Genomic DNA, 24,036 nt, shown 5'->3' with positions numbered 1-24,036 from the left:
ACATTATCACAAATGAGTGATCCTTTACACAGAGTGAAATGGCTTAAATAGGAGCATTAAACGCAATGTCAGCACTGTACTCCACAGTCGTTCCCCAGGGGCTTGCCAGTTTGACCCACTAAATCCCCCAACACAACGAGCAAAACAAAGAGAGAAGCAAATCATGAGGTGTATGAGGTTGCAGCAGTTATCCAGAGCCTGGTGGCTTTTGTAGGTCACTGCAAATGCATTTCTGCCGCTCTCAGTCTAAGAAAGAGGCAGAGCTCCCTACTGCGTAATTACTGCTCACTTACTTACATACATTAAAATCTGCTCTCTTTCATTTACAAATGACTAGGTGTCAGCTAAATAAATCAAGCCCACTTCTGGTTACAGAGCTTCTCCTTGCCTGATCACACGTTCTCCCACCCACCAGCCCTACAGGGCTTGACTCCAGCAACAGCTCAGTCTTACCCCTGCACCTGCCATGCTGGTTTCAGTCTCCGCTTTTTTTGCACTGCCTGCCAGCCATCCCTCCTAGCAGAGCCCCATATTCTGAACATTGCCTATTGGTATCTTTGTGTCCGCACTATCTTTGACCCATCTTCACCGCCAAATCCACGCTCATTATTTCCCTCTGTTATAGGAAAACAGGGAATCTCTCCAGCTTTGCCACCAGGAACCATGATGCCATTTTACCCTCTCTGTCTTTCTTTTTCAGATTAGCCAATCCATTTACTTAGGGGTCCATACACTTCTCCCTACAGCCTGGGCTTCGTGGCAGTTTCAACTCCCTTCCTGTGATTTCCACTTTGTTTTGGCTTTGCCTTCATTCCAGGCTTTGGATTTCCCCACATGTGGCCTTCTCAGCTCAAAGATGTCCACTTTGTTGGCTTTGGCCTTGGCTCATCCATGATCTCAGGAAACTGTCAACATAAGTAAAGGGCTTTGAATTGCGCTTGGCATCAAATAAGGAACCAAGGAGAATTGTTTCTCCTCTTCCTCCTTCTTGCTCTCTTCCTTTTCTATTACTATTATTTTAACACCTTCAAAGTTCACCCTAAGTTCAAAAACCAGGTTGTCACTACCATCATTTAAACAGTATAACTGCAAGAATTCCCCAAAATTTATACAATGCTCTGGATTTCATAACCCTGATTTCTCAGTGAGAAAGTTCAACTGGAACTCTCAGAGACTTAAAGGCACATCAGAGGGAACGGAAGGTGCTTCTCTATCCACATGGGTTATACAAAATGAAAAAGATGGGAAGAGTCATGACTCAAAAAATGTACTTTAAAAATTCAAACACATGGAAAAGAAATAGAAATTCATTGAAGTTAATAATACTCAAATTCTTCACTTGTCTGCTGAACACAGGAATTACACATCAAACTGTCCCTCTGGCAAGCTGCCCTACCTTATCCACTTTCCCTAAAAGATGGGTGGTTGCTGGCAATCAGGGTTCTTCCCTGGAGAAGAGGTCAGTTATAGGAAGCACTGCTCTTACTGTTCCATTTTAGAAATGGCCCCTGTGGTCTTGGCATGGTAGCCTAGCAGCTAAAATCCTTGCCTTGAACACACTGGGATCCCATATGGATGCCAGTTCTGATCCCTGCAACCCTGCTTCCCAACCAGCTCCCTGTTTGCAGCCTGGGAAAGCAGTGGAGGACGGCCCAAAACCTTGGGACTCTGTACCCACATGGGAGACCTGGAAGAAGCTCTGGGCTCCTGGCATCAGATCAGAGCAGTTCCAGCTATTGAGGCCATTTGGGGAGTGAACCAGCTGAGGGAGTATCTTCCCCTCTGTCTCTTCTCCTCTCTGTATATCTGCCTTTCCAATAAAAATAAATAAATCTTTAAAAAATAAAAGAAATGGCCTCTGCATCTAAGTTCCACAAGAGAAAAAAATGGGAAATGAGGGAGGAAGCTCAACATGTGAGAAACTGAGAACCAAGGAGGGCTGCAAGAGGAGTCAGTCGCACACTGTCCCTTGTGCCTTTCCAGTTTCGCTTGCATCTTACACCCTCACATTTCTCATATTCACACACACCTAGAGAGAAGAATTTTCCATATTTCTGAACTTGACAACGAGACCTATTCCCTTCACTTGCATTTCAGCATATCTAGTGATAGTATAGTTGATTCTTGTTGAGAATCAAGCATCTAACAGAGGAGAAGGAAGGTTTGCGCTGAGTTGACACAGCTGCTGTGTAGCACTACGTCCTCAGACTTAGCTTTTGAACAATGTAGATTTCTATTTCCTTTGGGTTGTTGCTGAGTTGGCACAATGTTGAGATTCCATTGCTAATGCTGGCATATGCAAATGTATTTTTAAGCTTAAACTCAGAATCCTGAGAGGTTTAAATCACTGCCCAGCTGTTACAAGACTCTGACAGAAATACTCAGGCATAAGTTCTGTTCCTGCTTGAAAACAATTGTGCTTGTCACTTCTTCACATCAGCTGTCAAACTTGTCATCCACCATGCAGTATGTATAAGAAATAGGATCTCTCAAAGTTCGATTTCACCTGTCTGTTTTCTCACAAAATACAGTTGTTGCCTTCCACACAGTTGGGTAGCCAATGGATGAGATGGTCTAGAAATAGTAGCCTACTTTTACTCTCCCATGGCCAATACAAAGAGGATTATCAAAGTCTCAAGAGCCAGTTGGCTGGTAAAGACTCATGAGGATTGTTGGCTAAATTTTGACAGATATCAGTTTACACAGAAAACAAAATTTTTGACAAACTCACAGGGGGACATTGATCCTCCTTGCTCTTCCAAGAGCAATTCTTGAACATTTTTACATACACTTAACGTTTCTGAAAACTACAATGACCTCCAGAAGCCTGTGCTCATGTAACTTATTTCCATTAGCATTAATCATGTCAAAATGGAGGCAGAACTTAGATTTTTATTTACTTAAACAATTTTATTTAATGTAACATTTTTACAGAAAAATATATCTTCTAATAAAATGAAGTCTATTTTTTAAATTTTCACATCTTTTTAATATCTAGTTTAACAAAAATCAATTGGATTCTCCTAGCTGCTTGAGCATTCAATCTGTTATGCTATTTCAGTTCGAGTATGTGAAGAAAATCTGGCCTCACACAGACATGTAATCTCAAAAAGAGGAGTATTTTAATAGCCTCTTCAGATAATTGTGGATATTCTTCAATTTATACCAAAAGTCAATGAATAGTAGTTTCTTAAAGGTCAGTTGCACCATGAATATGAAACCTCATCAATCAATAAGCCTTCTGTACTCTATAACATTAAAAATTCATCAATCTATCTTAAACTATGATTCTATTATCCATGAACTTTTGTGTTGGTTATTTTTAAAATATCAAAAATTGGAAAATACTTAATTATGTACCCTTCTAAATGCTGACAAACCTTACTGTATCATATTTAAAAATCAAACAGTAATATCACTATCAATTTCTTGAAAAAAAACTGTAGGTATTATAATGCTGTCAAGCTCATAGAGGAAAATATACATTTCTCCAAATTCTAATTTTTGCTTAAAAGTTCAAATTTTGTCATTATTAACAAACATTGTCAGTTGGGTTTCTGAAATGACAAGCTCATACCACTGGTTTTTTTAGAAAATGTCTGCCAAATACTGTAATCTGTCAGTTGTTCTTTCAAGCAAAAAGAAGAAATGTTTTTTTTTTTTTAGATTGGGGGAGGGAGGGTAGCTCAGCCAGTTGAGCTTGCAATCCAAACTGCAACACAAATGCGCTTTGTGTGGATAGCCACCAAGCTTTACAGAAGTGTCTTATGTGTTTCAACACATTCTGCTTGCCATATGATACTTGAGGACAGAGCTTTAACATAACTAATCCTTGTGTCTGTGTTATAAAGGATGTCCTTTGGTGGAAGTGGGTTATTCAGTTAAACGGTGCAACGATGAAGTGCAGTGCCACTGCTGTATAGTTGGACAGCTCTGCTGCATTTTGCATGAACACACATGGCTCACCTGTGATGGTGTTTATATCATCACTTCAAGCATCAGCACAGGGGAAACAGGTAACACTTCTGTGTTAATGTTTTTTTTTCATTTCGGTGTTATTATGAAAATAGTTTTGACTTTACCGATCCTAAACATATTATGGGACCCCTGGGATCCCCAAATTGCACTTGGACTTAACCTGTGCCTGATAGCATAGAGTTGATTCAGAAGCATTTACTTGACAAAAATTTGCCAGGTATTGATGTAAGCCACTGAAACAAAGAGAGTTTAAGTTCTTTCTCTCGAGGAAAAGAAAAAAAAAAAAAACAAAAAAAACAAAGACAAGGCAGTAAGTTCACTGAGAACAGAAAATTAATGTTATCTTCGAAAGCCACACAAAATAAGGTGGTCTAGAACTATCAAGAAGATCCATGTAACATACAGAAAATGAAAATTAGGAACAGAGCGAGACCTGAGAACAAGGTCCCATAGAATAGTGTGAAGGATGTCTTTCCTGCCTACACCAGGCAGCAGGTGGAGAACACAGACCAAGAGGCCTTCCCGCCTCCCCTGCTCACTCAACCCCAAACACAGACACAAGGAATGAGCATTAGCTTGGACACAGAGTGAGTGAACTAAGACGAGTGTTAAAAACTTCTAGAATTCCCCATGTGAAAGTGTCCTATTCTTTGCTGTGCACTTCCCCAGTAATTACAAAAACACATGTTTATTTCAGAACAAGAACATCAAAGACTATAAAATCTAGTACCAGTAAATAAGGAAAATTAGATGCATTTCTCCATATACACATTAAGCGGAAGGGTTCAAGGAAAAACATTAAATATTCTTCCTTAATACTTTCATTAATCTTCCCTTTATATGTTCACTTACTCAGGATTTTATATTTCAATTCAAAAACATCTCTTTTAAAAATAAATTCTTTATTTTTCATGATACAATTCCTTAGACTCGGGGATTTCCTCTTCCACCCTCCCGCATTTTTTTCCCCCAACACACTGTTTTCCCCTATAGTGTAACAATAATTTAGTATCTCAAAAACAGTCTCAAGTCCATCATTATGCTATTGAAGTGTATCATGACATTGTGGGTATAGATAATGGTATAAAGTCCAGCATTCTATTATCAATATATATTTAGGAGTTTCATTGGGAGTCCTCCTGTGGAATATTACTTTGCCATTAAAAAGAATGAGATTCTACCATTTGCAACAAATGGTCCCACATAGAGATCATTATGTTAAGTGAAATAAGCCAATCCCAAAAGGACAAATATCATATATTCTCTCTGATATAAGGCAGACTTCATGCAAAATATAAGATCAATAGATATATAGGTATGCATGTGTATATTTGTATGTGTGTGTGTGCATATCTCTCATATATATATTTATCTATCTAGAGGAACTGAGTAATGGAGGTAAGTATATCATGAAGTGGAACTACATTGCAGTATGCATCTCCACGTTTGAATAAAAGATGGATTCAAAGACAACTGTTAAAAACAAAAGGTCTTTAAGGTGGATCCTCATTAAGCTACTTCCAGTCTAAACTTGCTACCGCTCCCTACCACCACCTGTTGGCAGGACATGCACATTGCCTGGGAGAACCGACCTGACCACATCACCAACACCAGTACTGGGTAGTCCCAAGCGCTGCAGTTCACCTACCTAGAAGGCATCTATTTCCATCAGTAGAGACCTAGTCTTGGAAGCAAAACTATTTTAGTACAGAGCACAACATGTTTTAAACAGCCACATTGATTTGGCTAGACCCTCTCAATTGAATTCTTGTCAAAGCAGATCTTAGCCAGGAAATCAGACAATATTTCTAAAATTGAGCCTTTCGTGTCCATCTTACTGGATTTGTGAAATACATTGAAGATGCGTTTGTGTGCATATTGTCTCTAGTCCTACTTTCAAGATTCATGATTCCAAGCTGCTGCAACTGCACTGCTTACGCTGCAACTCTAGCATGGGCAATCGGAGCACATTAAACAGGAGAGGTCCTCAGGCACTCTGTTCAGAGCCCCATTGTATTAGAGAGAAAAATCAAACCCTAGGGTATCTGTCCTTCATCAAGTTAACAGGGTAGGGATGAGAGCTCTTAAAGCTCGGAGCACTCAAAAGCCACTGTCATGGTTGCCAAAAAGTTCTGAACATTTTCATCTTATTTCTGACCCCTACAGTGCATTCCACCAATTTAGAGTTTCAACAATCTTCTCTTTGGGAAAGGAATTGTTCTCCAATTAAGAGAGATCAGTCATTCACTCCTTGGAGTATCTTCCCTAAGGAAACACTCAGATGATATCAAGGGTCCTTAGGAAATTAGAATTTCAAACGGGGGTCCTCAAAAGAGTTATAAAACTGAAGCGGGACAGTTTGGACAACTAGAGGGCAGTATTTTGAAATTGGGTCTCTAAGAATTAGGGCAGAAGAACTGAAAAATAAAGCCAGAAGAAAGCAGGCAGGATCCCACTGGGCCATGTCACAACGGAAAACCACAGTGAGGAGAGAAGTGAGCCATTCCCAAAGAGTCCCTGGGAAACATAAAACCCTTGGGTGAAACAGACAGGCAAGATGGCCCCAGCAAGGTCACTTGTCAGGGTAGTCAGATGGCTACCAGCACATTTTATCTACCAGGCAATCATGACTGTACTCTTAGAGGCGTCAAAGCACACAGAGGGAGCAGAAGAGAGCTTGTCAAGCTAAATGGGCACTCCAGGAGCGTGTGGAAACTATTGATCCTCTGCAGACCACCCCGTAAACTTCCCTTAATGCTTGCAAGGTGGTGCCTCTCCATCACAGTGGGCACAGAGTAGGCATTTACTAAACACTCACCATTATAAAGAGGAGTTCAAGACAACCCCCTGTGTGGCTTATTTGTGCCTGGCAGGCTAGGAGTATTGGTTCACTCACCACTCACTGGCCCCAATCACACCTTCTTACAGATCCCATTGCTTTGAGTAGGGCTCCATTGTGACCGTTTTTAGCATCTAGAGCCTGCTTGATTTTGATTTGCACAAACGTGCCCTTTGGTAACAAAAGACCTTAAACTGCTGTTGCCGTTCAGAGCTCTCCCCGCCTTGCTGAAGGCCATTGCTCAGACCCACAGGCTCCCCCTTCACTTTCCTTCTCCTGCGTTTCCCAGCCTCTCCTTTTTCCAGGTGGTGGCACCACGCTGCCTCCCGACCTCCTGACACAACTTTACCCATGCATGGCCCAGCAGAGCCCACAGGGCCCTACTGCCAGCTCCTGGATTAGCTCCCAGATCCTCACACTTGCCACACTCACAGTCCATTAGCAATCCTTCCAATCTGAGCGCCTAATACTTCCGGTTCCTAACTAGTTGTCTCCTACTCATGTCCACTCGCATTGCTCGGTAGCAGTCTTCTTCATTGCCCACCTGACACTACAGTCCTCTCCAAATGATCTTCCTCTGTCCACAAGCTTGCTCCCTGATGACACAGTACGTACTCCATGTCAGGGTGATCTTCCTGTCACTCAGATCAGATGGTATATACCTGCTGCTGAAAGCTCATCAATGGCTCCTTTTAGTTACAATGTATGTCCCACCTCCTTAACATGGTGTGTAACTTGCTCTCATTTCCCAATTCTCTATCCATATATCCCTACTCCCTGATTCTCCTTTTATTAGCACATTCTGAGTGCTTTCCTGCCTTCACACTTGTATAATTATCAGAAATACTCTTCTTACCATTCTTTATCCAGTGATTCCAGCCATCTTTCTGTCTTAGTCCAATTACACTCCCCCCAAAAGTTTCATGGGGCATGAAATATAGGGGAAGAAAAAATTATCTTCCTTCTATTAATGCTTATTGACTGTGATTCTTGCAGAAGAGATAGATTAACAAGAGAAAAAACAGACAAATATGCTAACACAATTTTATAGCAGAGAAAAACGAAGAATCATGAGAAAACAAGATAGGGCAAAAAAAGTATATGGTAAGAGAACAAGCTTGAAGAAACTTAGCAGTTTGTCCAGATTTCTTTTTGGACCTTCAGAGACAAGGATGCTCCTTTTCTCTGGGAAAACATAGCACACCTTTTGGCACCTGACCTGCTTCAGGGGAAGGATAAAAGGAAGTCACCTTCCTACATATGCAATTTTTCAAGTTCCTTCAGCTTAAAATATGCAATATGCCAAAGTGCCATGTTTTGGCATGAATGTCCTGAGCCTGGGCCAACATGCCTTGCTGGTATTCCTACAAGTACCCTGCACATGGCTCCACTGCAACATGCTCTGCAATCCCTGGCATATTCCAATTCTGTGATTTTCTCCTCCTGTTAAACCTAAGGCTCTTAAAGCAAGAACTGCATTTCACTTAACTCCACATCTCTGGTGGTTAGCAGTGAATGCTCAACAAATGTCCCCTGAACTGATAAACAATCATTGGAGAGAAATGTGAAATCGTGCCTATTTTCACTAACATTCAGGAGTTTTCCTCATGGGTTAGTGCACTGAACTCAGATAACTTCTTTATTATGCACCAAAGCTTTATTCCTATGATAAGAAAATTAATTCAAGTGTCTTTGGCTAAATCACTGCCACAGTATATCCCTTGATATAACTTTTCCTGCCTTACTTCCCCTTTTAATTTTCTGATTCCAGAAGAATTATTTAGTCAAATCCATTTCATTTATAATAGTCTATCTCAACTAGCAAATTCAGCAGGCTAGAATGCATTGTCCAAAATGCCTTGAGGATAAATTGTCACAGAGAGAATTGAATTTTCTCTTTAAAATGACACAAAAATAATATTTGCTTTAGAGACGAACCATGTATTGCACTTGGAGTTGTTTTCTCTGAGTTTCTAAGAGACTGAATGTCTAAAAATAAATGACTCAAGTAATATGGAAGACTGATCTTAGAAATAATTGACAGCAAGAAAATCGTTAGACAGAACTAACTTTAGCTTTGCTGCTAAGTCCTTGGCCTGCTGTCCTTTTAAAGGGGACAGATTTTCTCGCTGTGCAATGAAGAAATGTGTGCTAAATGTTACCTGAAGACAAGACAAGCTCCAATTACCCAGCCTGCCTAGAGTGAACCCTGCTTCTCCTCAGGGATGTAGCCATTGTTACAACTCACAAGTGAGAACAAATTTAAACCATTACCATGACAAAGGAAACTCAATAAAGACCTAGAAATCAAAATAAGAGAGTTAAATTTCAAGGCTTAGACAATAAAGTAAAAATGGACTTTTCCAACTGCAGTCAGCAACATACATGTTCACCAAAAATCAGTTTATCTTACTGCTCTAAAAATATATGTAGGAACAAGTTTTTGGCCTAGTGGTTACATTAGTTAAGATGCATCCCATGTTAGAGTGTCTCGATTTGATCCCCAGCTCTGGTTCCCTTTGCAAACTTCCTGCTGGTACAGGCTGGGAGGCAGTAATGGCTCCCATGGTTGAGTCCTTGTCACTCACTTGGGAGATCTTGTAGGAAATCTGTACCACATCTCTGAAGCTCATCTCTGAAGCTATAAGAAAATGTAAATGGAAAGAGGAGTTACAAGTCCAGGAATAATTCACAAGACATAAACACACCACAGTAGATATAAGACTTAACCCACTTTTCCAACTACCTAAGAAAGAACCTGAGATTTCCAGAAATTAACACTGCCAAAAAGGTAGGACTATAGCACGTTTCCTAGGGACCATGTCAGCACAAGCCACTGAATGCCACTCTAGGATTTGGGGATTTGTTATTTGTCCCATCAGCAAAACCCTGATATGCTTTTAGAAAGCAAATACCCATCTCAAAAATCTTGGCTGTCAACAAACAACATTCTGCACATGAATGAGTATCTCCCTGGTATGTGGCAGCATTCAAAACAGATTCCTTCTGATACTATGTGTGTCTGTGTGTGTTTTTCAAAATGCAAGACTTTTTTTAAATTTAGCTGGAATCAGTTTCACCATCTGTCTCTTTGAGTGAAAATAGGATGCCAGCTTGTATATGCTAGCTTTTAAAGAAAACCAATTTTGGCAGGAAGAATTAAAGCGAAAGAGAAGTCATATCACAATTTTCAGGATTATGTTAAGGAATAACAAAAATTCAAAGCAAGTAGTAAATCCTCTGAGTACAACTCTCGCCTTTCCACTCTCATAGGCTGCCTCTCTTTCAGGCCATCCCTTGACTGGACATCATGCAATTAGATCTTTCTCACTCAATGACAACTTTGCAAGATAGCAAAGAGAAGCATCAAAGTTACTTCTCCAACGTGAGTGGCAATACCAGGGCCAGTGGGAGAGGCTGTTAGTAAAGACCTCTCCAAGGATTTAGAAGTCGTAGCGACCTACATAGTCCTTCAGAACTTAGCCCCATTACTTTTCTGATCACATCTCCTGGACTCCTTTTTGAAAATAATGGCAACATTGCAAGGAAGCCTGGTGGAAGCACATGGCCAAGGTCTTCAGTGAGCAACAGAGCTGGCCTGTGTGAGTGGGTTTCATGAAGGAGGAGCCACAGGAGTCAGGCATGGGCGTGGGGGTAGGAAGACTTTCCTGTAGAAGAACAGTGAGCAGGTATGACAGGAGAGAAGCAGGGTACTCAGGCCTGTGGGTGGAGAAGAGCATGATGGAAGGAAGCTGGGGTGCCATGGGGAAGGAGCTGGGGTATCTGATGCCACCTGCTTGGGCCAAAATTGGCCCAGGGGAATTCTCACATTGTGGTCTTGACTCACTTCAAAAGAAAATTACTTGTTTTCTTTAGATATTAAATCTATCCTACCTATTCAAATGTGTTAATAAACACAAACAACTGGAATTAACACGTCCATTAAATGTCACACTTTTGCTGTATTGAGTGAAAAAATGAAAAATTAAGTGTACAAAAATAGATTTTTTAGCATGTGTTATATATTCTCTGCAAAAGATAAGCATTCAGCATGGAAATTCTACCCACCAAGCAACTGCTTAGTTTTCTGCTTTTCCTACTGTAAGAAGAATACGGTATTTGGAGGATTCTAGCATATGCCTTTGAAATGGCCTGTTTGTCTAGCCTCTTAATTTGGAAAGGTAGATAAAACTTCAAACATGGTTAAAAGATTGCTGAACCCACAGTTGCATGGCGATATTTCCAGTATGGAATAAAGCAAGCCACAGTATTTCTTGTGTGTTTCCAGTGGTTGACTCAAACTATTAGACAGTACTATAGCATGTCCAAGAGCTAGCAGGAATTTGCTGAATGTTTGCTCAATGAGATGAATTAATTAATGCTGTGACTTGAATATTTGCATGATAAGGAAAATAGACACAGAACTCTACATTTACTTCTCTAGCTGGTCACCTGTCCCTTATTTTCACTTACCCCAAACGAATGGCAGCGCCTGGTCAACAGAAGAGTTATAAAAGGTTCTGCCCAATATGCAGAATCAGATATTCTTAAATTTGGAAAATAAAGAATGTACAAATCACCAGTATTGATCTTCCATCTCATTGATGAATTTCTTCACAGCCAATCCTCACCAGAGGTGACACAAACTCACAGGCAACTCTGTCCATTCCTTGAATAGCTAAAATCAATTAAAGGCCCTCCATAATATTAATATGAACTCCACTTCTCATAGGGAGTTTGTGCTACAACAGAGAGATATCCTCACACCTATTGGCCAGAGATGGAATCCTCACGCTCACAGTCCACACACTCGGAGCTGCAGCATCTCACGTTCACTCCACTTTGCACAAATGGGAACAAGTGAAGAAGGGGAAAAATCAAAAGAGATGAAGAATACGGGCCCTGGCCAAGACCACTCATCCACACAGGCTCCCCTCCATCCTACCCAGGATCTAGCTTGCCAATGCTTTGTGGCCCTGACTCCTAGTCCATGGAACGCTCTAAAATCAATAAACAGAATGTTTTTGTGATTCAACTACATGGATTTGTACCATAATGGATTTTAATTTAACATCAATTGTGAGTGCTGGGGATAGGCACAGAGGGCCCAAAACCATGGCCTCAATACACCTAAATTCTAAGATGATGATATAATCCAATTTGATACTCCAGAGATCTCTAACCTAAGGTTCCTTCACTGAGGGGAAATGTCGCCCTACATCCTACACTGACAATGCCCTGATCCCATGCCAGGTACTGTCCTGTTGGGTACACACAGAAAAGCTCCACCTGATCCCGACTCAGGAAGGCTGGGCTCCCAGAACGCCAAGAATTGCCAAGTCCACATTCATTTGAGGCTCAACAGGTCATTTCCTTCACTTCAGGAAGCCAATGTTTATACAAAACATACCAAAAGGATTCAAGGAGAAAAATGTAAATCCTGAAAGAAATAGAAAATTAAGGGGGGATTTATTTTTTGGAACCTCAACACCACAGCAGGAAAGGGATGCGGATGCAGTGTTATCAGTCCTGTTTCACAGATGAAGACATGAGATACAGGAAGGTGAACTAACGCATCGAGTTCTCTTTGCTGGTAAGCAGGGACCCTGGGATTCGAACACCAGCTCTTCTATTTCTGCCGTTCACTATTGTATTTTTTAATGGGATCAAATTAGGTCTCACAAAAGGTAAAATGAAGATGAAACAATTGTAAATGAACTTGCCTAGGTGGCACTGATGTCTAGCTTCTCTCCAAATTAAAGACATGATTGATCACCTCTCAATCACTTTCTTCTTTGGATCCCTCTGGTACTTTGTTAAACATCTCAAAGGCATAGGCCACATTTTTATCATGTATGCTAACCATCTGATAGGTTATATATAACATACAATCATGTGTTATAGATCCTAACTTATCTTTTTCCCTAACTAGACGCAGATTCCTAAGGTCTGCACTTTGTCCATTTTCATACCCATCAAGCACTGAATCTTGTCTAGGGTTGATGCTCCTTAAGCACTAAATGAATAATCTTGACTAGAATAGAAAGTATACCAAAAGAAGTCAAATTTTACACCTACCTTAAATGCATTTTTTAATTTATTCTCAGTAAACATCTAATTTGTAAATTCCATGTTGTAAGAACTTTTTATATCCCAGGACACTAAAACTGTTCAAATGCATTTGGATCCTAAACAGGCCATTAATGCAGGATCACTGGGATTGGATGACACATGTGGCTACCCTAGAATGGCCCTTAAAGCCTGAAGTAATCAGAAGGAATAGGCAGACCTCATTGAAGTTTCTTCCTTTCATAGTCAATTGGACTAAACAAAACAAAACAAAACAAAATCCAATGTTTAAGGCTGGGCCAGATGACTGGTGTTGACCAATGAAATGTGAGTAGAGTTCTTAGGGAAGTTTAAAATCCAGAATATTATTGATCACAGAAGGTGGGAAGATATACAACAGTACCTCAAAAAACTCATGGTAAAAAATGGAATTAAAAGATTTTATGTTGATGTAAAAAATATTTTTTTTCAATCCTACATGATTTTCCCCCAAAGCACATTTTCCTTGCATTTTGAGCCTTCCTACCTCAGAGAAACCTCTCTCAGCACAGGTCTCTGGGCAAAGGTGATAAACAGAGCCTCTTGTTGACTCATACTGGTGACAGCAAACCATCTCTAAAGAGCTTGCAAAGTACTCAAGAGAAACACCTGCTGAGACCTGTCTGAGTAAAGTCCAAACTGAGATGTTCATCTAATCCACCAGGTCATTTTCACTTGGGTGATGCACACATAGGGTCTATTTTAACAGCCCTTTGGAGAAAAGGAAAAAAAAGGTGCAGCCCTTGGTTCCTTATTAATATGTTGTACTCCTCAGAAGTGTCCTTCTAAAAATCAGTCAGGAGGCTCCTCTTCAGCCTATCCTGTCTCCAAAAGGCCTTGGTAACCATTCCTGTTCTTAACACAGCCTTCTCCAACCTGGGAGATAGTTGCCTCTGCTCACAATGAGACGAGTCAATGCATGCTCACTGTGCAGTAAGTGGAAACTTCCCATCAAAAATACATAAATTTGGAGCAGAATTTGATCATTTTGAAATATTTCCCAAGACTCTTTAAAAAATCCCTGGGATTATGTCTCCAGGGCCTAGGTGATTTGCAATCTGTCCCCAAATAAACCTTTTATTGTTTTTTATACAAGTATCTACTCAGTCAAGACTAGATACAGAATACACATGAGAGATTTCTTTGTGTTTCAAGAAATTTGGAAGTTACTACTCCATCATGACACAATCTCGCCTGATCAGTATACCTCTGTGACCCAAATCCACTCCAATGCCAGAATTCTGGTAACTTTTCACTTTCCTTGATTCAGGGTTGACAACTACCTGGAAGGACCCCACCTTTAGCATCCCTATCTATGAATGATCTGTAAGGAAGACATAAAGAACAGAAAAGCAACAGACAGTATGATTACCACACAGCCAGCAGAACTGGTGCCCAGCAACTGTCATCCTCCTATTCACCTTTCCTCCAAAGTCAAATCCAGCTTCAAGGACAAAGTTTTATCTAAGCTAGGAAGCTCTAGGGAAAGTCGACAGCCAAAGAAGGCATTTTCCTCCCCCTCAACAAAGGGTTTTATAACAATTTTTCTTTCTATTCAACTAAAATCTATAGATTTTTGGCCTTAAAATTTGAGCCTAAAAAATTTAGCCTCAAAAACAAGGGACTCTCAAAGAAAATAAGCAGGATTCTTCCCCCGAAATTCTATGGCATAAAATAGGTGATTCCACCTGCTTGCTTGATAAGCCAGTTACCTTTTAGTGATCTTTGATAAATATTAGAAAGCCTACAAAAGGAAATAAGAAAATCCATAATCATTTAAAATCCCAAACCCTGGCCTTTACGGTATCCTTGGGTAGTCTACATTTTCACTGGGAGGTTCCATTTGGTAGTTCAGCTTCTGTCACTAGATTTCCACCCCTTCTCTGAGCCTGCAGGCATTCAGCGTGAGGGTCCGCTCTCCCAATCACTTGTAACCTACAACTGCTGAAAGTGAACAAAGTCACACCTCTCTAGGTAAAGAAGCTTTTTTTGTTTTTCTTTCTTGCACAAAGTATGCACCAATTCCTTGTTATTTTGGTACTAACGTTTCGGATGTTGCAACAAGAGCTGGGCCACCATATTAAAAGGGGACACTGTGTCTAGATAGGCTTTCCCCACAGGGTCTGGCATACCCTCTCAGTCATCCAGACCCTACTACTCAAATTCCACAGGTCACTTCAGAGACCAAACCTCAGGTCACCCTCTGAACTCAGCCTCATTTTAACACTCAGAGGTGTGATAAATATTTAAAGGCTTCCATATGGTGTGCTGTAGGATCTAAAAATATATTCTAAAGACTTCATTCCACTTCAATTAGCAAAATCTGTTTCTTGTCAAACAAAAAAACTGGGTACTACTTCACATCAGAATAGATAGTCTTAATGTGCAGTGCAAATGAGCAATGACTAAACGCAACATAGATTTTTATCATCAATATATAAGTGTTATGCTGTCTTTTTTGCTACAATGTTTATTAAAGCTATTTCTTTTTTTTTTAAATTTATTTTTAATTAATATTTAGCATTATGTGACAGTTTCATAGGCTTTGGGAATCCCCCTCCCCCTCCCCACATAGTAAAGCTATTTCATACTTCTTACTTTTGGCTTTGCTCTGGACATAGAATAAAATACAAGGCTAATAATTAATCAAAATTACACATATACACCCACACTCACTCCACCACCAAAGTACTGGACTGTTCAGTAAAAAGTGTCAGATCAAAGCCAGATCAAAAGATTTAGCCGAAGAGGTCCTTCCAGGAAAACCAAACACTCAAAGTAGACTGCCTGTCATTCCAAGAATGAAAAGTCTTCCTCCCAGGTCTCCCCTGCCCCCCGGCTCAATGTGATCCTGATTCAGACAGGCAAGGCACTCGGATTCCTCAGCATCCTCCCGCCTGCCTGTGCTCACACTCCACATAGACACACCGTTGAGCTCCACTTCAGGAAGTGAATGTTTCTACCAAACACATTAAACTGATCCAAGGGGAAAGACTCCAATCTTACCAGAAAAGAAAAATTAAGTTGGATTTATTTGGGCTAATATTTCAGGTCAACTAAAGCTTCCTGTGGATCAAGTACACGGTAGATCTCTGCCAGAAGATAAAAGGGTATTTGCCTCAAGGAGCGTAGAGTCTGCAAAAGGAGAATAAATAATTTTTGGTTCAAAGGCAGGCAGGCTCATACCCGTCCCAGGAAATATAAGGCAGGAGAAAGATGGAATTGCCACTGGATCATAAAGAAACACCTTGTATGCCTTGAGTATCAGCCACCTAATAGGCCCTGGACACTGTCTAGATCCTTATGACAACTTCACAGGCCTCATGACATTATCTCCACTCTTCAGGGGAGGAGACTGAAGCTCACAGAGGCATTAAGTGGTTATCTCACCTCCTCTTCCCTAGACTGTACACAGCTTCCTAGATGTTAAGCTTATTATTTTGTTAAAAGACCAAAAAGAAATGAGCTTAGCTTCTACCAGGAAGAAGACAGACAAAAAACCAGAATAAACCTAATGGGGTTGGCACCATGGTATAGTAGGCTTAACTCCTACCTATGGCACCAGCATCCATACCAGCACCAGTTTGAGCCCTGGCTGCTCCACTTTGGATTCAGCTCTCTACTTATGGCCTGGGAGACCAGTATCAGATGACTCATATGGGAACTCCAGAAGAAACTTCTGATTTCAGATTGGCTTAGTTCTGCTGTTGCAACCATTTGGGGAATGAATCAGCAGATGCATGGAAGGCCTCTCTCTCCCCATCTCTCTCATTCTCTTTGTAACTCTTTCAAATAAAAATAATTTTTTAAAAAAAAAAGGATTAAAAAAAAAAAAAAGAAAGCCAGATATCTGAAGCAGGCTTTTTTCACTTTACCATCACTGACATTTAGGACCAGATAGTTCCTTGTTGGAGGGGCTGTCCTGGGAATTGCGGGGTATCCAGTAGCCATTCTACACGCCAGTGACCCTTCTTCCCCTAAGGTGTCTCCAGACAAGGCAAGATGTTCCCTAGAAGGAACCAACTCCTGGCTCAGCCATACAACACAATGGAAAGGGCTGCCTCTCACTACAAACTATTACCTAAAGGCAGCTAGCCACAGGGTCTGTCCACAGGGTCTCCCTCACTCCCTACCTGAGAATAGGGAAAGGGACCTGTTTCTCTGTGCAGTTCCAAATGGTCTTAACTACCCTACCTTGAACCACACAAATGACTACCACTTATTGCTCCCCACTGACCCCCCAAAAACATAGTACTGGTGCTAGTCCAAGCGTTAGTCAAAGGCATGATCTTCAAGCTAGCCCCTGCACTGCTCCGAAAAGGAGCATGCAGACACAGGAAGTGCTAATGGCATTATTTTCCAAATCCGCAGCTTCCAGCTGTATGTCTTCCTAAAATGGCTCAACTAAAGATTTGCCTGCGGTCGTAGAATCACTCAGCACCTCCCTTTCTACCACAAAAGCCATGCTTCCAGGTCACTGCAACAAAACAAAACGGGAAAAGGACTTTCCAAATCTCGCTGCGATGCTTGACAATAAGGTTTCAAAAAAAAAATCGTGCTTCTAAAAAGCTTCTTCACACATTTCTCAACCTGCATTTAGTGTATTACTTAAAATTTAACTAATTTCAAGGAATGATGTCATGGTTTTATTTTCAAAGGTCAAACTTTACATCATTCTGAAAATCACATTCAGTGTGATGCTTTAAATTTATGACAAAAGGCATTAGATGTCAACAAAAACATGTTGGGGTGGGTGCAGGAGTGGCAAAATTTTTCAAAACCCTTTAAAGGATAGAGAGAAAAAAATGTTGGGAGAACATAGAGTGAAAGTAAACAAAGAACTCTGTGGCTGAATCCAGGCAGATCTGTTCAGCAAGCAGCCTCATATTCTACAGGCCCTGAGACTTACGGCATTAAAGATCAATTCTAACAAAACTGTCTGCTTTGTGTGTTTACCCCCTGATGGCATCAGCTACTCTGCCTCCCAAAATGAAACAACAGGATGTTCTGTGAAAGCATAGCAAAAAGATAAGTGTCAAATGTTAGGGCTTAGGTAACACATTGGAAGCAAATGCACCTGCTTGAGGGGATTTCAGGATTTGTACTAGTTGGAAACTCAAAGGGCACATAGGGCAGCTGGTAAGTGGAGTCCTCCCCTCCTCTAAGAACCCTCAAGGATTTATTGCCACATCAGTGCTCCTGACCACAACCCTCTACCAGCAAATCCCCAGAAGATAGGGCAGCTTTGTGGGAAATTCATGTTGGCAACAAAGAAAGTTTTGACTTGTAACCACCTTACAAGATAACGCTCTGAGCTAAGCACTTGGTTGTCAAAGGCTGTCTGTGAGATCCTTAAGAACCAAAGGTACAGCGCTTCCCTCACCCCACTGAGAGCAGGTCTGCCCTGTCATGTGCCAGGCTGAGGTGTGGATCACACTGTCTCATACCCTTTTGATAACACTCTCAGCCTTTGCCTATCAGCATGTGAGCATGTTCTTGAGGAACGCTCAGTTCTCCTGCAATAAAAAGCTACACTATACAAAGATTTCTTGCCACTCCACAGAGCTAGAGAAACAATAACATACCATGGGAAAGGAATACACAGAACCTGGAACCATGCCCACTTGCATTTGAAGTCCAGCCTTCCATGAACTGGCCTCATGTGGCCTTGGCCAGCTGATTGAACCTCTCCAAGCATCTCCTTGTTTACCAAAGAAATACAAAAATGTCTTTTCACTGGGATGTCCAGAGGATGCCATCAATGGGCTACCTCAGCAGTGATGAAGCACTGGCCATGCATAGGCTGGAATTCCATGAAGGGTAGACAGTGCTGGCACTGCCAGCCACTCCTGGAGGCCTCCCAGCGTGGCAGCGTGTGTTAGCATCTGCTGTACCTGCCACCTGGGCTCCAAGTGAAAGACAAAAAAATCTGATTGTAAAGAACACCTGTTTGCTTGCCTGACTCTGCTGGGATAGTTTTGTCTTGTTTTCAACACAGGTCAGTTAAAGTGACCCCTGTTGTTCCTCTCTCTATCCTAAGCAGTACACATGGATCCATGATTCTAAACCTCTTTTAAGTTGCAATTACCCCACCCCTCTGCCCTTGAAACTGCATTTATACACAAATGCAGCAAGTATTGCATCCAATTAGTGGCTTCAATGATTACCAGAAAACAGTTCATGTGCCTACCCTCCACAGTGGCTGTCAACTTTTATTTAAGAATTCGCAACAAAGACAATAGGGATGTTGAATGGGCAGGTAGACTCTTTAGAGTTAACATGTGCCCAATGGTATATATGTTGCAATAGAAGCCGTACTCTGATGTTGTGGTGCCACAGCTCTGACAGAGAGAAAGTCAAATGATAAATCTAGGACATTGATAAAGTCTTCCATTAAGGGTAATCATATTTACAGGGACTTGGGCAAGGGTTTATTCATTGCAAAGAAATATGAGAATAATTCTCAAAGTCATGCCTAGAAGTTCATTGTCCAGCCACGTTCTCAAAAGAATGTTTTTCCCTGTATTTTCCAAGGCAGTGTAGAAACCACAAAAGTTTCTAGTGAAAGGGATCCTGAATAAGGTAGCAAATAGTTACATGGCAATTTAGTCAAATAAAGTATTAAGGGAATCAACTGATTTCATGTAGAAACCACCACTGTAGCTTCAAGAAATTAACAGTGACTGGGATCAGAACTGGGCAGCAAATAGAGACAAACTTCGCCTTTTATGTTTCTATATAGGGCTGCAGTCAAAATGAATGGGATCTGACTTTAGAGTTTTCATACAGACCTGGCTTGAATTTTACCTCTGCCATTTCTTAACTCAGTTTCATTCTAAAATACAGTTACTATCTATCCCATAGGAGTCATTTAAGGGTTAAAATGAGATGATACAACAGCCAGGTCAGTATGGAAACGTCTTACTGTATGGAAGAGTGGTTACAAATCCAAGCTGACATCAGACCTCTCATATGCAAATCCTGGCTCTATAACCTCGAAGCAGAATCTGACTACTCATTCTTACGTTTTAGTTTCCCCATCCATAAAATAAGATTACAAGCAATTTCTGCCTCATAGAAATGTTGTGAGGATTGCAGTTAATCCACATGAATGTATTTTCAGACACAATGCCTGGTAAAATGTCCAATGCACTTCAGCTATTTTTATCACCTTTATTTGGTAGGATAAAGTGTGGGGGAAATAAAGAAACAGGGATGCACTTTCTTGTTTGTGACAGACGTGTTTGACTCTCGTCGGGTATCGGGCCCAATGTCAGACTGCAGAGCCTAAGGGAGGCATAGCACAGTCAAGGTGAAACCTGTGCACATGGGCTGTGCTAGTAGAGGTGCCCGGGTTAAAAGACATGGTGTATTATACAAGGTTGATCTACACGCCTGGTCTAAGTATAGACAAAGTAACACCCTGGCTGAATCCCCAAGAACTGTAAGATTCTACACTGGAGCCCAATGGAAAGGTTTATTAAATATAGACTCCGAGGGGATGTTCTCGGTAGGTGCAGGGTTTGGAAGAAAGTTCAGAGAGCCCCCTCTTAGTTATCAGCCATAACAGAAATGACCAGTTATTTTTTTCCATCACATCAGAAACGTGAGACCACACCCACTGGTGTGAGATCTACCCCTTTTTCCAATGGGTTGAGTTTCTTTTCTGTGCCCACATTCCTTACGATGATTTACAGCTATGGACATAAACATTTCATGGTCATGCTTTCAGTAGGAAAGGGGAAGGGAAATCTGTGAATCATCCATTCTCCTCCTCCTGGAGGACTGAGCACTTGAGGCTACAGCATTCCCATGGCGCAAGAAGGGAGGCGTCAGGTGTGTCCAGTCTGGGGCTTGAGACAGGAGTAAAGAAAGACAAGGATATTCTGGACCAAAAATGAGCTTCAGAACAGGACTTAGAAAAGTCTACTCTAGTCTCTGCCTATATTTTCAAAACAGCTCCACAATGGTGCTGCAGGATTGTCAAAGGGCACTGAATCCTCAGACTGTAAGAAATGTTGGAGATGGGTATTTAGCCAAGAGGCAGGATGTCCACATCCAGCACGAGAGGGCCTGGGTTCCATTCTCAACCCTGATTCCTGCCTAATGCAGACCCTGGAGGCTATCATGATGCCACAAAAAAAATGGGTCCCTGCGCCACCCTGACCCCCACATGGGAGCTCTGGAGGTGCTTCCTGGCTCTGGGCCCCTGCCCTGGCCCAACCCCAGCCCCTGCCCTGGCCCAACCCAGCCCCTGCAGGCATCTGGGAGAGCAAACCAGATAGCAGACAACAGTTTGCCTTGTCTGTCTGATAATGACAACAAAAAGAATGACAAAAGAAAAAAGAAGCTTGGAGGGTTGGTTTCTGCAAAGAGAATCTGGGAACTTAGTGGTAGGAGTGATCGACTTTAGTTTATGGGGTAACAGGGTCGGGTTCTGTTTCTACCTCCAGCCTTTTAAAGCAGTGCTAGCACTTACACAAAGTATGAATACAACTCCTTTTCTCATCAACTCCCTGAGGATGTAATTTTCACCTATGCTTCCATCTCAGACTCACTAGCACCCATGAACAGCTTTCCGCAGAATTTTCACAATAAAAGTAGACTCACAAGCAAACCCCCATCCCTGCCCCCAGGTCTGTGCTGTCAGCAAGGACCGTTCATTGTCGTCACCTGCGCCTCACTGCTCGCCAAGGCTGCTGCTAACTCGCAAGCCCTGGGAGCAGATTTTCCCAACTCAGAGCTACGCGAAGTCAGCTGTGCCCACTGCAAAGCAAGAAAATGGCTGGTTACTTTTCCCTGCCCCTTGCCTAGGTGTGGTAAAGGCCAAGACAACAAGCACGTTCCACCCACGGCATTCTGTGGAGTGTCTGATTTCCTTACCCACTTCCTGCCCTGGCAATGGGCTTCTCTTTAACCCTCTCAACCTAGGAAGGAGTCGTGATCCCTGCGCACACCTCTCCGTACCCGACAGGACTGCTGGGATCCTGTCCTTTAGATGATGATGACGCACGGTTGGCTAAGGGCAGAGCAGTTCCGGGTGGCAGTGAAGGACGGTGTTTACCCAAATACATCCCCAGGCACACTTTTTCCCCCTCCAGCAGAGAGAAACTGGCCTCTTACAAAAGCCAGACAAGTGCATTCACTCGGGGACGACTTGGCGCACAGTGACAGCGCCAGGAGCTGGCAGCCTGCTATCAAACGCATCCAACAGCATCCTCCCCTTCCCCTACGGACCCCCCTCCCCCAGGGACAAGAGATGGTGGCCAGAAAGGTGCAGATTTCCAAGCCACTTGCCTTCTGTGGATAGGGAGAGGACTGAGGTTGGGCGCCCTGGGAAGTACCTCCGCATCCACAGGGTGGGCTACAAGGAGTTGCCACCACTACCCTTCCCCCGGCCCTGGCCGCTCCGCACCTCCGGGGCAGCCACCGTAGGGAGCTGCTCCTGGGGGACTCCGGCCTTCGCCAAGGTCCAGCCGCGGCGGCAGCCGCTGCAGGACTCCCAGGGCAGAAGACCCAGGGCGGCGAGGACCCGCAACCTCTCGCTGATGTTTACCTGGACGCTCAGCGCAGCAGAGGCAAGACTCAGGGCTCGGGGCTCCGGGCTCGTGCAGGCTGGCGGGCGGCTGGGCGGGCAGGATGTGCTGTCTCACGCTGCGAGGCCGCGCGGCTCGCGCTCCTGCGGGAGCGATCACTTCCTCTTGCTCCTCAGCCGAGCCGGGCTCTGACAGCTCCCTGCGCACCCTAGCTGGGGTTCGCCCCGCCCCTGGCCCACGCCCTCCGCACCCCACGCCCCTCCTGCGGGAGGGCCCTGCGCGCAGCGCCTCCCGCACCCCTCAGTCAGGGAGGGCCAGGCCAAGAGGGTACCCACATGGATCAATTCTCTGCTACTCTGCTCTGGGCAGCGCTCATCCCTGAACTGGTGCTGTTAGAGGAAGACTCCCCGCAGTTAACAACTTTCCCTCCTACCCAGCTGTACCGCATGAAGGTCATTTAAACAGAAATGGACAGAGCTCAGATCCTCCTGCTCTGTTGGTCCACTGGAACTTTAGCGTCTCATTGCTCTGTCTCTCCCTTTTGGGTGTGGGAGATGTATGTGTGGATGCAAATTTAGAAAATAGACATAGAAGCTGATAGTGGAGTGCATGGATTGAGAGGTGGGAAAGAAAAACTGAAGGATGGGTAGATAGAAGACAGGTGACGGATGGAGAGCTTCCACCTGGGAATCCTGTTAAAAAACAGTGTATCCTTGCCTGGATTCCTCCAAATAGCTCAGCGATAAAGCTGAGTTGGCACGTGGAGTTTGAGATGCTAGGCAGCGGCTGCTTTGGCACCATTTTGTGGGTACATTTCTCCACCATGGGTTCTTGGCACCCCTTAGAATATAAACCAGTGGAGGGCCCTGCCCTTGGTCCCTTCTGCATCCTGCATACTCAAAGTGAAGCTGAAGTATTATATCACCTTTCCAAATTCATTTGTTGACGAGTACTACAGTGGACTAAAACAACAACAAAATGATCCAATCCTGAGTACAGTGTCATACCAAGACCTTCCTTATTCCAATTTTGCTTCCAAAGTTAGTCTGTTGTGACCATGCCTGTGATGAAATGTTTTCAGATATAAGCAGAAGGTATTCAAGATACTCCAAAAGGAAAATTATTCAAAATACTGATATATAGTACATACACAATACACACAAATTTCATTTTCCTTTAAAGTTGCCATAATATCTCATAGTAAATACAATATCAGGTCGCCCAGTGAAACATTTGAGTCTCAGAGTAAATTATCCAAGGACCACACGGCCTGTACTTCCCACTGAGATTTTAATCCCTCTCTATTCACCTGCCTGGGGGAGCTTGTCCCTTCCCCAAGCGGTATTTATATCTTTCCAACGTGAGACTGCCCAGTGGCAACTACCTGCAAAACATTATGCTAGGAGCTTCAAATTACTATTTTTTTAAATATAGAGAATATAGTCTCTCAAAGGAGGTTAAGATCTAATGCAAGATGTAAGAAGAGCGGAGGGCAGCACAGTCACAGCAAACACAAAGGAAACGGCCAATGAAGTGTGACGTGTGAACAGAACTTAAATAAGAGCCCCTCTGCCC

At 42.6% G+C, this 24,036-nt stretch overlaps 1 protein-coding gene across 2 annotated transcripts in view; it reads right to left on the bottom strand.

The window, feature by feature from the left end:
• The window catches only part of DYNC1I1 (dynein cytoplasmic 1 intermediate chain 1), a 263,740-nt gene extending 240,923 nt beyond the window's left edge, over positions 1-22,817 (bottom strand). For both annotated transcript variants that reach the window (XM_004582321.3, XM_004582324.3), the window contains exon 1: positions 22,482-22,817. The gene's annotated coding sequence lies outside the window, so the exon portion shown is untranslated. The remainder of the gene's footprint in view (positions 1-22,481) is intronic.
• Between the last annotated feature and the right edge of the window lie 1,219 nt (positions 22,818-24,036).

Source organism: Ochotona princeps, chromosome 20 (assembly GCF_030435755.1).
Source record: "Ochotona princeps isolate mOchPri1 chromosome 20, mOchPri1.hap1, whole genome shotgun sequence".
Lineage (NCBI taxonomy): Eukaryota > Metazoa > Chordata > Mammalia > Lagomorpha > Ochotonidae > Ochotona > Ochotona princeps.
Note: the sequence above shows the minus strand (reverse complement) of the source record. Positions and strands in the feature narration are given on the sequence as shown.